The following is a 12,211-nucleotide window of genomic DNA, read 5'->3' as shown; positions in this document are numbered from 1 at the left end:
AGTTTAACCATTCATTTGTTGGTAGATATTTAGGTTGTTTCAAATTTGAGGTTATTAAAAATAAACCTTCCATGAACATTCATGTACAAGTCTTTTCATGAACATATGCTTTCTTTTCTCTTGGATAAATACCTAGGAATGGAATGACTGGGTCATATGGCAGCTGTTCCTTCAACTTTTTGAGAAACTGCCAAACTATTTTCAAAGTTGTTGTATCATTGTACATTCCCAGCAGCCCATATGAGTTTCATTTCCTCCACACCTTCCCCCAACACATAATATGGTCAGTCTTTTAAATTTTAGCCATTCTAACAGGTATAATGTGGTATCCCACTGTGGTTTTTTGGGTTTTTTTAAATTTTTTTAATTTAATTTAATTTATTTCTTTATACAGCAGGTTCTTATTAGTTATCCATTTTATACATATTACTGTATATATGTCAACTCCAATCTCCAAATTCATCCCACCACCACCACCCCACCCCACTTTCCCACCTTTGTGTCCATACTTTTGTTCTCTACATCTGTGTCTCAATTTCTGCTCTGGAAACTGGTTAATCTGTACCATTTTTCTAGGTTCCACATATATGAGTTAATACATGATATTTGTTTTTCTCTTTCTGACTTACTTCACTCTGTATGACAGTCTCTAGATTCATCCACGTCTCTACAAATGACCCAATTTCGTTCCTTTTCATGGCTGAGTAATATTCCATTGTATATATGTACCACATCTTCTTTATCCATTTGTCTGTCGATGGGCATTTAGGTTGATTCCATGACCTGGCTATTGTAAATAGTGTTGCAATGAACATTGGGGTGCATATGTCTTTTTGAATTATGGTTTTCTCTGGGTATATGCCCAGTAGTGGGATTCCTGGGTCATATGGCAAATCTATTTTTAGTTTTTTAAGAAACCTCCATACTGTTCTCCATACTGGCTGTATCAATTTACATTCCCACCAACAGCGCAAGAGGGCTCCCTTTTCTCCACACCCTCTCCAGCATTTGCTGTTTGTAGATTTTCTGATGATGCTCATTCTAACTGGTGTGAGGTGATACCTCATTGTAGTTTTGATTTGCATTTCTCTAATAATTAGTGATGCTGAGCAGCTTTTCATGTGCTTCTTGGCCATCTGTATGTCTTCTTTGGAGAAATGTCTATTTAGGTCTTCTGCCCATTTTTGGATTGGGTTGTTTATTTTTTTAATATTAAGCTGCATGTGCTGTTTATATATTTTGGAGATTGATCCTTTGCCTGTTGATTCGTTTGAAAATATTTTCTCCCATTCTGAGGGTTGTCTTTTCATCTTGTTTGTAGTTTCCTTTGCTTTGCAAAAGCTCTTAAGTTTCATTAGGTCCCATTTGTTTATTTTTGGTTTTATTTCCATTACTCTAGGAAGTGGATCAAAAAAGATCTTGCTGTGATTTATGTCAAAGAGTGTTCTTCCTATGTTTTCCTTTAAGAGTTTTATAGTGTCCAGTCTTACATTTAGGTTTCTAATCCATTTTGAGTTTATTTTTGTGTATGGTGTTAGGGAGTGTTCTAATTTCATTCTTTTACATGTAGCTGTCCAGTTTTCCCAGCACCACTTATTGAAGAGACTGTCTTTTCTCCATTGTATATCCTTGCCTCCTTTGTCATAGATTAGTTGACCATAGATGCGTGGGTTTATCTGTGGGCTTTCTATCTTGTTCCATTGATCTATATTTCTGTTTTTGTGCCAGTACCATATTGTCTCGATTACTGTAGCTTCGTTGTATAGTCTGAAGTCAGGAAGTCTGATTCCTCCAGCTCTGTTTTTTTCCCTCAAGACTGCTTTGGCTATTCAGGGTCTTTTGTGTCTCCATACAAATTTTAAGATTTTTTGTTCTAGTTCTGTAAAAAAATGCCATTGGTAGCTTCATAGGGATTGCATTGAATCTGTAGATTGCTTTGGGGAGTAGAGTCATTTTCACAATATTGATTCTTCCAATCCAAGAACATGGTATATCTCTCCATCTGTTTGTAGCATCCTTAATTTCTTTCATCAGTGTCCTTTAGTTTTCTGCATACAGGTCTTTTGTCTCCCTAGGTAGGTTTATTCCTAGGTATTTTATTCTTTTTGTTGCAATGGTAAATGGGAGTTTTCTGGTGGCATCTTTAGGATTCTCTATGTATAGTACCATGTCGTCTGCAAACAGTGACAGTTTCACTTCTTTTCCAATTTGTATTCCTTTTATTTCTTTTTCTTCTCTGATTGCCATGGCTAGGATTTCCAAAACTAGGTTGAATAATAGTGGTGAGAGTGTGCAACCTTGTCTTGTTCCTGATCTTAGAGGAAATGCTTTCAGTTTTTCACCATTGAGAATGATGTTTCCTGTTGGTTTGCCATATATGACCTTCATTATGTTGAGGTAGGTTCCCTCTATGCCCACTTTCTGGAGAGTTTTTATGATAAATGGGTGTTGAATTTTGTGAAAAGCTTTTTCTGCATCTATTGAGATGATCATATGGTTTTTATTCTTCAGTTTGTTAATATGGTGTATCACATTGATTGATTTTCATATATTGAAGAATCCTTGCATCCCTGGGATAAATCCCACTTCATCATGGTGTATGATCCTTTTAATGTGCAGTTGGATTCTGTTTGCTAGTATTTTGTTGAGGATTTTTGCATCTATATTCATCAGTGATATTGGTCTGTAATTTTCTTTTTTTTGTAGTATCTTTGTCTGGTTTTGGTATCAGGGTGATGGTGGCCTCATAGAATGAGTTTGGGAGTGTTCCTTCCTCTGCAATTTTTTGGAAGAGTTTGAGAAGGATGGGTGTTAGCTCTTCTCTAAATGTTTGACAGAATTCACCTGTGAAGCCATCTGGTCCTGGACTTTTGTTTGTTGGAAGATTTTTAATCACAGTTTCAATTTCATTACTTGTGATTGGTCTGTTCATATTTTCTACTTCTTCCTGTTTCAGTCCTGGAAGGTTATACCTTTCTAAGAATTTGTCCATTTCTTCCAGGTTGTCCATTTTATTGGCATAGAGTTGCTTGTAGTAGTCTCTTAGGATGCTTTGTATTTCTGTGGTGTCTGTTGTAACCTCTCCTTTTTCATTTCTAATTTTATTGATTTGAGTCCTCTCCCTCTTTTTCTTGATGAGTCTGGTTAATGGTTTATGAATTTTGTTTATCTTCTCAAAGAACCAGGTTTTAGTTTTATTGATCTTTGCTATTGTTTTCTTTGTTTCTATTTCATTTATTTCTGCTCTGATCTTTATGATTTCTTTCCTTCTGCTAACTTTGGGTTTTGTTTGTTTTTCTTTCTCTAGTTCTTTTAGGTGTAAGGTTAGATTGTTTATTTGAGGTTTTTCTTGTTTCTTGAGGTAGGCTTTTATTGCTATAAACTTCCCTCTTAGAACTGCTTTTGCCACATCCCATCAGTTTTGGATCGTCGTGTTTTCATTGTCATTTGTCTCTAGGTATTTTTTTATTTCCTCTTTGATTTCTTCAGTGATCTCTTGGTTATTTAGTAACGTATTGTTTAGCCTCCATGTGTTTGTGTTTTTCACGTTTGTTTCCCTGTAATTGATTTCTAATCTCATAGCATTGTGGTCAAAAAAGATGCTTGTATGACTTCAATTTTCTTAAATTTACTGAGGCTTGATTTGTGACCCAAGATGTGATCTATCCTGGAGAATGCTCTGTGGGCACTTGAGAAGAAAGTGTAATCTGCTCTTTTTGGATGGAATGTCCTGTAAATATCAATTAAATCTATCTGGTCAATTGCGTCATTTAAAGCTTGTGCTTCCTTATTAATTTTCTGTTTGGATGATCTGTCCATTGGTGTAAGTGAGGTGTTAAAATACCCCACTATTATTGTGTTACTGTCAATTTCCTCTTTTATAGCTGTTAGCAGTTGCCTTATGTGTTAAGGTGTTCCTATGTTGGGTGCATATATATTTATAATTGTTATATCTTCTTCTTGGATTGATCCCCTGATCATTATGTAGTGTCCTTCTTTGTCTCTTGTAATAGTTTTTATTTTACAATCTATTTTTTCTGATATGAAAATTGCTACTCTAGCTTTCTTTTGATTTCCATTTGCATGGAATATTTTTTTCCATCCCCTCACTTTCTGTCTGTATGTGTCCCTAGGTCTGAAGTGGGTCTCTTGTAGACAGCATATATATGGGTCTTATTTTTGTATCCATTCTGTGAGCCTGTGTCTTTTGGTTGGAGCATTTAATCCATTCACATTTAAGGTAATTATCAATATGTATATTCCTATGACCATTTTCTTAATTGCTTTGGGTTTGTTTTTGTAGGTCCTTTTCTTCTCTTGTGTTTCCCACTTAGAGAAGTTCCTTTAGCATTTGTTGTAGAGCTGGTTTGGTGGTGCTGAATTCTCTTTGTTTTTGCTTTTCTGTAAAGCTTTTGATTCCTCCATCAGATCTGAATGAGATCCTTGCCAGGTAGAGTAATCTTGATTGTAGATTCTTCCCTTTCATCACTTTAAATATGTCATGCCACTCCCTTCTGGCCTGTAGAGTTTCTGCTGAGAAATCAGCTGTTAACCTTATGGGAGTTCCCTTGTATGTTATTTGGTTTTTTTCCCTTGCTGCTTTCAATAATTTTTCTTTGTCTTTAATTTTTGCCAATTTGATTACTATGTGTCTCAGCATGTTTCTCCTTGGGTTTAACCTGCCTGGGACTCTCTGCACTTCCTGGACTTGGGTGGCTATTTCCTTTTCCATGTTAGGGAAATTTTCAACTATAATCTCTTCAAATATTTTCTCAGGTCCTTTCTCTCTCTCTTCTCCTCTGGGACTGCTATAATACGAATGTTGTTGTGTTTAATGTTGTTCCAGAGGTCTCTTAGGCTGTCTTCATTTCTTTTCATTCTTTTTTCTTTATTCTGTTCCACAGCAGTGAATTCCACCATTCTGTCTTCTAGGTCACTTATCCATTCTTCTGCCTCAGTTATTCTGCTAATGATTCCTTCTAGTGTAGTTTTCATTTCAGTTATTGTATTGTTCATCTCTGTTTGTTTGTTGTTTAATTCTTCTAGGTCTTTGTTAAACATTTGTTGCATCTTCTCGATCTTTGCCTCCATTCTTTTTCCGAGGTCCTGGATCATTGTCACTATCGTTATTCTGAATTCTTTTTCTGGAAGGTTGCCTATCTCCACTTCATTTAGTTGTTTTTCTGGGGTTTTATCTTGTTCCTTCATCTGATACATAGCCCTCTGCCTTTTCATCTTGTCTATCTTTCTGTGAATGTGGTATTTGTTTCACAGGCTGCAGGATTGTAGTTCTTCCTGCTTCTGCTGTCTGCCCTCTGGTGGATGAGACTATCTAAGAGGCTTGTGCAAGTTTCCTGATGGGAGGGACTGGTGGTTGGTAGAGCTGGCTGTTGCTCTGGTGGGCAGATCTCAGTAAAACCTTAATCCGCTTGTCTGCTGATGGGTTGGGCTGAGTTCCTTCCCTGTTGGTTGTTTGGCCTGAGGCGACCCAACACTGGAGCCTACCCGGGCTCTTTGGTGGGGCTAATGTTGGACTCTGGGAGGGCTCACGCCAAGGAGTACTTCCCAGAACTTCTGCTGCCAGTGTCCTTGTCCTCACCGTGAGACACAGCCACCCCCTGCCTCTGCAGGAGACCCTCCAACACTAGCAGGTAGGTCTGGTTCTGTCTCCTGTGGGGTCACTGCTACTTCCCCTGGGTCCAAATGCGCACACTGCTTTGTGTGTGCCCTCCAAGAGTGGAGTCTCTGTGTCCCCCAGTCCTGTTGAAGTCCTGCAATCAAATCCCGCTAGCCTTCAAAGTCGGATTCTCTAGGAATTCCTCCTCCCATTGCCAGACCCCCAAGTTGGGAAGCCTGATGTGGGGCTCAGGACCTTCACTCCAGTGTGTGGATTTCTGTGGTATAAGTGCTCTCCAGTCTGTGAGTCACCCACCCAGCAGTTATGGGATTTGATTTTATTGTGATTGCGCCCCTCCTACCATCTCATTATGGCTTCTCCATTGTCTTTGGATGTGGGGTATCTTTTTTGGTGAGTTCCAGTTTCCTCCTGTCAATGATTATTCAGCAGTTAGTTGTGATTCTGGTGCTCTCGCTAGAGGGAGTGAGAGCATGTCCTTCTAGTTCGCCATCTTGAACCAATCTCAACATGAATAAATCTTATGTTTAATAGTGCCACACTGAGCTCACATAGTAGATCCTGAAACAAGAGCTTGCACACAGTGATGCTGTTTTAGTCAGTGATCCTAGGGAGCAGGAGTGGGAATGTGCCAGAGTGAAACTGGATGGAAGGAAAGTGAAATCAAGGGTGTGATGTGTTATAAAGCTGATCACCACTGTGGGAAACTGAGGTGTTCTCTGCAGAACTCTCTATAAAGAGTCAGATGGAATGGACCTCTGCATTGTCTGCCTGAGGGACATAAGACAGGACTTCTCTATGGTCCCTTCCCCACTGGTAAAGGGTGTTAAGCCCCTCCTGTTTCCAGGTTTGCACATTTGACAGAAAAGCTAAGAAGGTTGCTGCAGGTGACCCACTGCAGAGCAGAGACACCGCTGGACAGAAAGCCAGAGCTATGAAGGGCAGCTAAAGTGAGGTGCCAGAGTGTAACTGAGGTAAATGAGATGAAACGAGAGAATGAGCCTTGGGACATAAGAGGTACACCATATGTATAGCTTTGTGAAGGTTTAGGGGTTGAAATGCCTTGTTCTTCCAGTCATGACTCTCTTCTTAATTAGAATGTGATGAGATGCATGTCTTATCTTTTTTCCTTTTAGAGTAAGAGCCTCATTGTAGAAGAAAAAGTCAAGTGGGATCCTCTGAAACTACCCACCTCCCCATCCAGCCAAGACAGTAAAAGAACCAAGTCACATCTCAGAGGAGCATGGAAGAGATTAGAGCTATCCTCAGAGCTTTGAAGGATGCAGGGGTGGTAGCTCCCATTAACTTATTCTGGCATCTATGAAAACCAGATGGTGGATGATCACTCATTACTTAACTGTGACAAAGGAGTAGCCCCACTTGCAGCCGCTGGGCTGGATGTGGGACCTTGACTAAAGAAGATGAACAGAGCCTCAAGTATGTAGTGTGCATTTGATCTGGTGAGCATATTATTTTCCATATCTTTCAAAAAGAAGGACCGAAAGCAGTTTTCATTGGCATGGAATGACAACAGTATATATTCACAGGATTGCCCAGGGACTATGTTAATTCTCCCATTTTCTCTTATAAGGATCCATACTATTTGGACATTTCACAAAAATTACATTTGTCCATCATTTTGAGGAAACATGTTAATGAGCAAAATGTGCCATGTACCCTTGATGCCTTGATGAGACATATAGAATTCCAGAGGGTGAGAAGTCAACCCTAGAAAGATCCAGAGGCCTGCCAGATTAGCATAGGTCATGCAGGGCTATCCCCTCCCAAGTACAAGGTAGGTTACTGCATCTTTCACTTCCAATCTATAAAAAAGAAGGACACCACTTGTCAGGCCTCTTTTTTTTTTTAAGTTATTTTTTTATTCTGGCTGCTCCAGGTGTTAGTTGTGGCACGCAGGATATTTTAGTTACGGCATGCATGTGGGATCTAGTTCCCCAACCCGGGCCCCTGCATTGGGAGCACAGAGTCTCACCCACTGGACCACCAGGGAAGTCCCTTGTCAGGTCTGTTTATCATTTGCTTGCAGGCTATTCCACACTGAGATACACTCCTTCAATCCATTTATAGGAAGGTTGCTAGCTTTGAAGTGGAGCCCAGAGCAAGAGAAGGCTTTGTAGCAGGTCCAGTAATAAAAGCAACCTTGCGGCTTGGGTCGTACACCCCGCAGATCCCATGGTAGCAGGAGTACCAGTGGAAGAAAAGATGCCGTGTGAGTTCTTTGGCAAGTCCCAGTAGGAGGATTGCAACACAGACCTCTAAGGTTGTCAAATGATGCCATGCCATTTGCTGCAGAGAACTATGCATCATTCAAAATGCAGCTCCTGGCAGGCTACCGGGCCCTGATATAGTCTGAGTACCTCACCATGGGACATCATGTGACCCTGTGTCCAGAATTGCTCATCATGAGCTGGATGCTCTCAGATCCCCAAGTGCTAAGTTAGGCGGACCCAGCAGCAATGTGCTGCTGAAAGAGATAAGTGGTACCCTGGAGACAGTGCTTGAATAGGCACAGAGGCCCAAATAAACTGCATGGAAAATGACCCCAACCCCTGGGATCACCCTGCCATTGCCCTGACTGACATCTCTTCCTCAGTTCATGCCTATGGCCTCATGGTGGTTTCCCAACGACCAGCCAGCAGAGGAAGAAAAACCCAAGCTTGGTTCACAGACGGATGGGCTGGGTGAAGTTAGTTTGGGTTGATAACGGACTGATAATTCCCATTCAGGGGTGGCCTTGAAAGACAGAGGTGCAGGTAAATCCTCTCAAAGGTCAGGCCACTTAAAAAAAATCATTAAATTGTCTTTGTATACATTCACATGTTAACTTTTAAATGTATATTACCTCTACCCACAAGCTTTATATAGTGCCTAAAAATAATATTTGTATTAAGTGTTTGCTTAAATGTCCTGGATTTAAATTGCACCATCAATAATGAAAATTATTTCGCTATTACCATTAACATTGTTAGTAAGAGAGAATCAAAGGGAAAGACTTCCAAGACCATATGGAGAACATGCATGGGAAGTAATAGGCTCTTGAGAATTCTGTTATGTTGCCTCCGCAGTGCGAGATTTGGTAAGCCTTAGCAAAACAGCAAGAAGGAAAATCGAAGTAGCAGAAAGCCAACAGGCTTTCAGAACCAGATAAATGTGGCTCTGAGTCAAGGCTCTGCCACTTACTAACTGTATGACTTTGGGAAAGCTATTTAATTTCTCGTAACCTCAGTGTCCTTCTCCGTGAAACAGGGTTGATGATACTTTAACTAGCTTCTTGAGAAGCCTGCCAAGTACAGTTGTGCAGCCTGCGAACTGCACAAACGTACCTAGTGGAGGAGGTGAGAAGGGGCTGACATCCCACTTGGGCTCAGATCCCTGGGCGGTATCTACCATGCAGCGGTACCTGTTTCTAATTTGCACAAGGCCCCCTATAGGCTACTTCAGGCCTGCCTGTTGTCAGGATTTAAATGAGATCACATATGGAAGGCACCTAGTAAGTAGTAATAAATGGTAGCTGCTACTGTATTCTGTTGACTCCAAGTCCAGTTATTGAAAGCCTAAGTTAAAAATAGAAGTCAGAACCCAAGCCCTGCATAATAAAAATGGTCACACAGGAAGGGCATGTCTCTGATGGAACTGGGCTTCCCCCAGTGGACTCAAGACCACAAGGCTGGGACCTGCCTCACTCACCTCTGGATGCTCCTGGCACCTAGTACCACTTAATAAATATTTGCTGAATGATTGGTTGAATGAATGAATGGATGGAAGGATAATTTTACTTTTTCTGAAACAAAGTAACAGCATCTTTGAAAATATTTGCTTGGAGCTGTTCTTGAGTATCTTCCCATACCTTGATTTCAGTTTGCCAGTTCCCAAAGTTTCCTGTAGTTTTGAGGCCACTTATAGAATAAATCTAGGTCAATGTTCAGAATAGGTTGCTTCAACTGTCTTAAATTTAGTGAGAGAATCCTCAAATAGTGCAACCAAGCAATACCAATCCCACAGTTTCTCCAAGCTTGGATCTTTGTCATGTTTATCATGTAATCAAACTATGTCTTTTGGCCCCTTTAGGCTACACTGATCAAGCTTGAGTCTGATTTATTTAGAGTTATTTTTGTGGTCACTTTTAGACTACGTAGAAAGAGTCTGATTCCTTACATTAAGCTTCCTGAACCATGTGGCTGGTGGGGTGACTACTACAAGAGGGAGAAATTGTCTTTGGAGACAAGTTTCTGTGGTAGAACTTTCTCTGGTTCTACCACAGACTCCTCCCCTTCTCAGCTGTGCAGTGGAGAATCGGACCTCCCTGGGACCTCTCCACAGTTAGCAGCATGGTGAAGTTCCAGAACAATCCTCTTGGGTGATGAAGAAGGGTTGCTGTGAGATATTATGGAAACCAAGTCTTTCCAAAGGAATAAAACTTGCACTGGAATCCAGCGAAATAATGTTTTCAGTTCAGTAAATTTAGTTTTCCTGTAGTTACCTCTGATGTAGCGTTAAGTGGTCTGAACTAGCTCTAAAATATGATACAACGTGATGATGAAATGCGATAAGCCTTACTCCCGTGGGTCACCTGTTCCGTCTGCACTCCCTCCCTTTTGTCCCATTGCCTGGTTACATTCCTCTCTTCCTCCTACCTCACCACCGGCTGGGCTTATTAACTTGTCAGAATTAAATTTTACACGTTGCACCAACAGTTTTAAACATTATTGAGAACTCCAGGCCCTGTAAATGTAACAGTGAAAAGCAGCTGCACAAACCTCCCCAAAAGAAGGACAGCCTCAGTGAGGACCACAAGGGCCTTTGTTCATCTTCAGAACAACTAATCTCTCTTGCTAAATTTGCCTTCCATGCAATTCCAGAGACTTCTGAATAGTTCTGTTCTTGGAGCATTTCCTTACTTGCTCCTAATATGTCTCATTGTCACAGTAAGCTAGGTCTTTTGCTGGTTTTAGCTGCCTGTTTAGAGGTTGCTTTTAGGATAGTCTGCTTTTAAGTTAATCTTTATGTTCACTAAGTTTGATGGTAAACTAGCAGTATTATGTTGTCATTTCTCTATGGGAACAGGATTTCCCAAATTTAATTATATTAAAGCCAAGATAACAAGTTTTGGGGCATTTAAGAGAGCCTATATCTGTAAATGCAGTTTAAAAATCTTTTCTCATTAAGTAAATTATATTAATTCAATTTACTTCACAGCAAAATGATGAAAGGAAGAGGAAAAAATTACGTTCTGCATAATAATTATGTTTTGGAAAGCCGCATTATAAAATCACAAAAGATTTGAAGAGAGGGTGATACAGATTTCTTCAGATAAGGTTTTCCATTTTTGGTCTTAACAAAATAATGGATGCCTGGCCTTCTGTTCCTGATCTAAGAAGTTCTAGGTTCCCTTAATTTCAAAATGATTATGCAAGACCCTCTCCATTCCCAGAACCTTCTCATGCTCACCAAATTGTCTTTCTGGGATACTCCCGTGCTGTCCCATTAACATCTCAAATCCCAATTCTCAGATACCCCAGAAAAACATCAACAGAGAGAAGCCTTGTAAGGGAATGGCTAAGAGCATGGACCCACATGCTAGACTAGCTCTACCACTTACTACCTGTATAACATTGGGCAAGTTGGCTAAGCTCTTTGTGCTTCATTTTCCCATCTGTAAAATGGGGATAGTAACAGTATGTACCTCATAGAGTTATTAGGAGGATTAAGTGATTTAATATTTCTAAAGTACTTAGAATAGTAGGAGTAAGCATTATTTGGGTGTTGTTAAATAACATTTTATCTAATAAAGTTTAACCCTGATTTTTACTTTTTCTCTCCAAAATCAGAAGTATTTTTATCCCATAAATCCAGCAGAAGAAATTGTTAGTAATTTTTAATGCCTTTTATATAAATAATGCATCTAATAAATATCTTTATCACAGATTATAAACAAACTAGATGTCCAACAATATACAAATTGCTAAAACGTCAGGTATTTAAGTGACATAATTTATTTTCAAATTTATTTTCAACATGTTTAAGTGAAAAAAAGTAGGTTACATAAAAATAATATGTATTATGATTCCATTTTTTAATTGAAACAATATGTATCATATACGAAGGCCAAAAAGAGTCTGAACAGATAGACAACAAAATGTTCGTAATGGTTATTTTTTGGTGATGAAATGATGGATGGTTTTTTATTTTCTTCTTTTTCAAAATCTGGATCTTCTAAATTATCTCCAAGAATATTAATTACTTATTAATAAAGGGAAACTAAAAATTAATAATAAAAATATAATTTATGATTGTGGACATTTATTTTCTCTCCATGGGAATCTCTAAGGAAAATGGAGAAATACATTAAATTCCTCTAATTTAGTTCAATCACAACTTCCATAAACCGGAAATTTATTTATTTATTTATTTATTTATTTTATTTTATTTTATTTTTTGGCTGCACAACACGGCTTGCAGGATCTTAGTTCCCTGACCAGGGGTCAAACCCTGGCCCCAGCAGTGAAAGCGCTGAGTCCTAACCACTGGCCCGCCAGGGAATTCCCATAAACCTCA

This window comes from Balaenoptera musculus, chromosome 10, assembly GCF_009873245.2.
Source record: "Balaenoptera musculus isolate JJ_BM4_2016_0621 chromosome 10, mBalMus1.pri.v3, whole genome shotgun sequence".
Taxonomy (NCBI): Eukaryota; Metazoa; Chordata; class Mammalia; order Artiodactyla; family Balaenopteridae; genus Balaenoptera; species Balaenoptera musculus.
The sequence above is the reverse complement of the archived record's forward strand: the minus strand, read 5'-3'. Positions refer to the sequence as shown.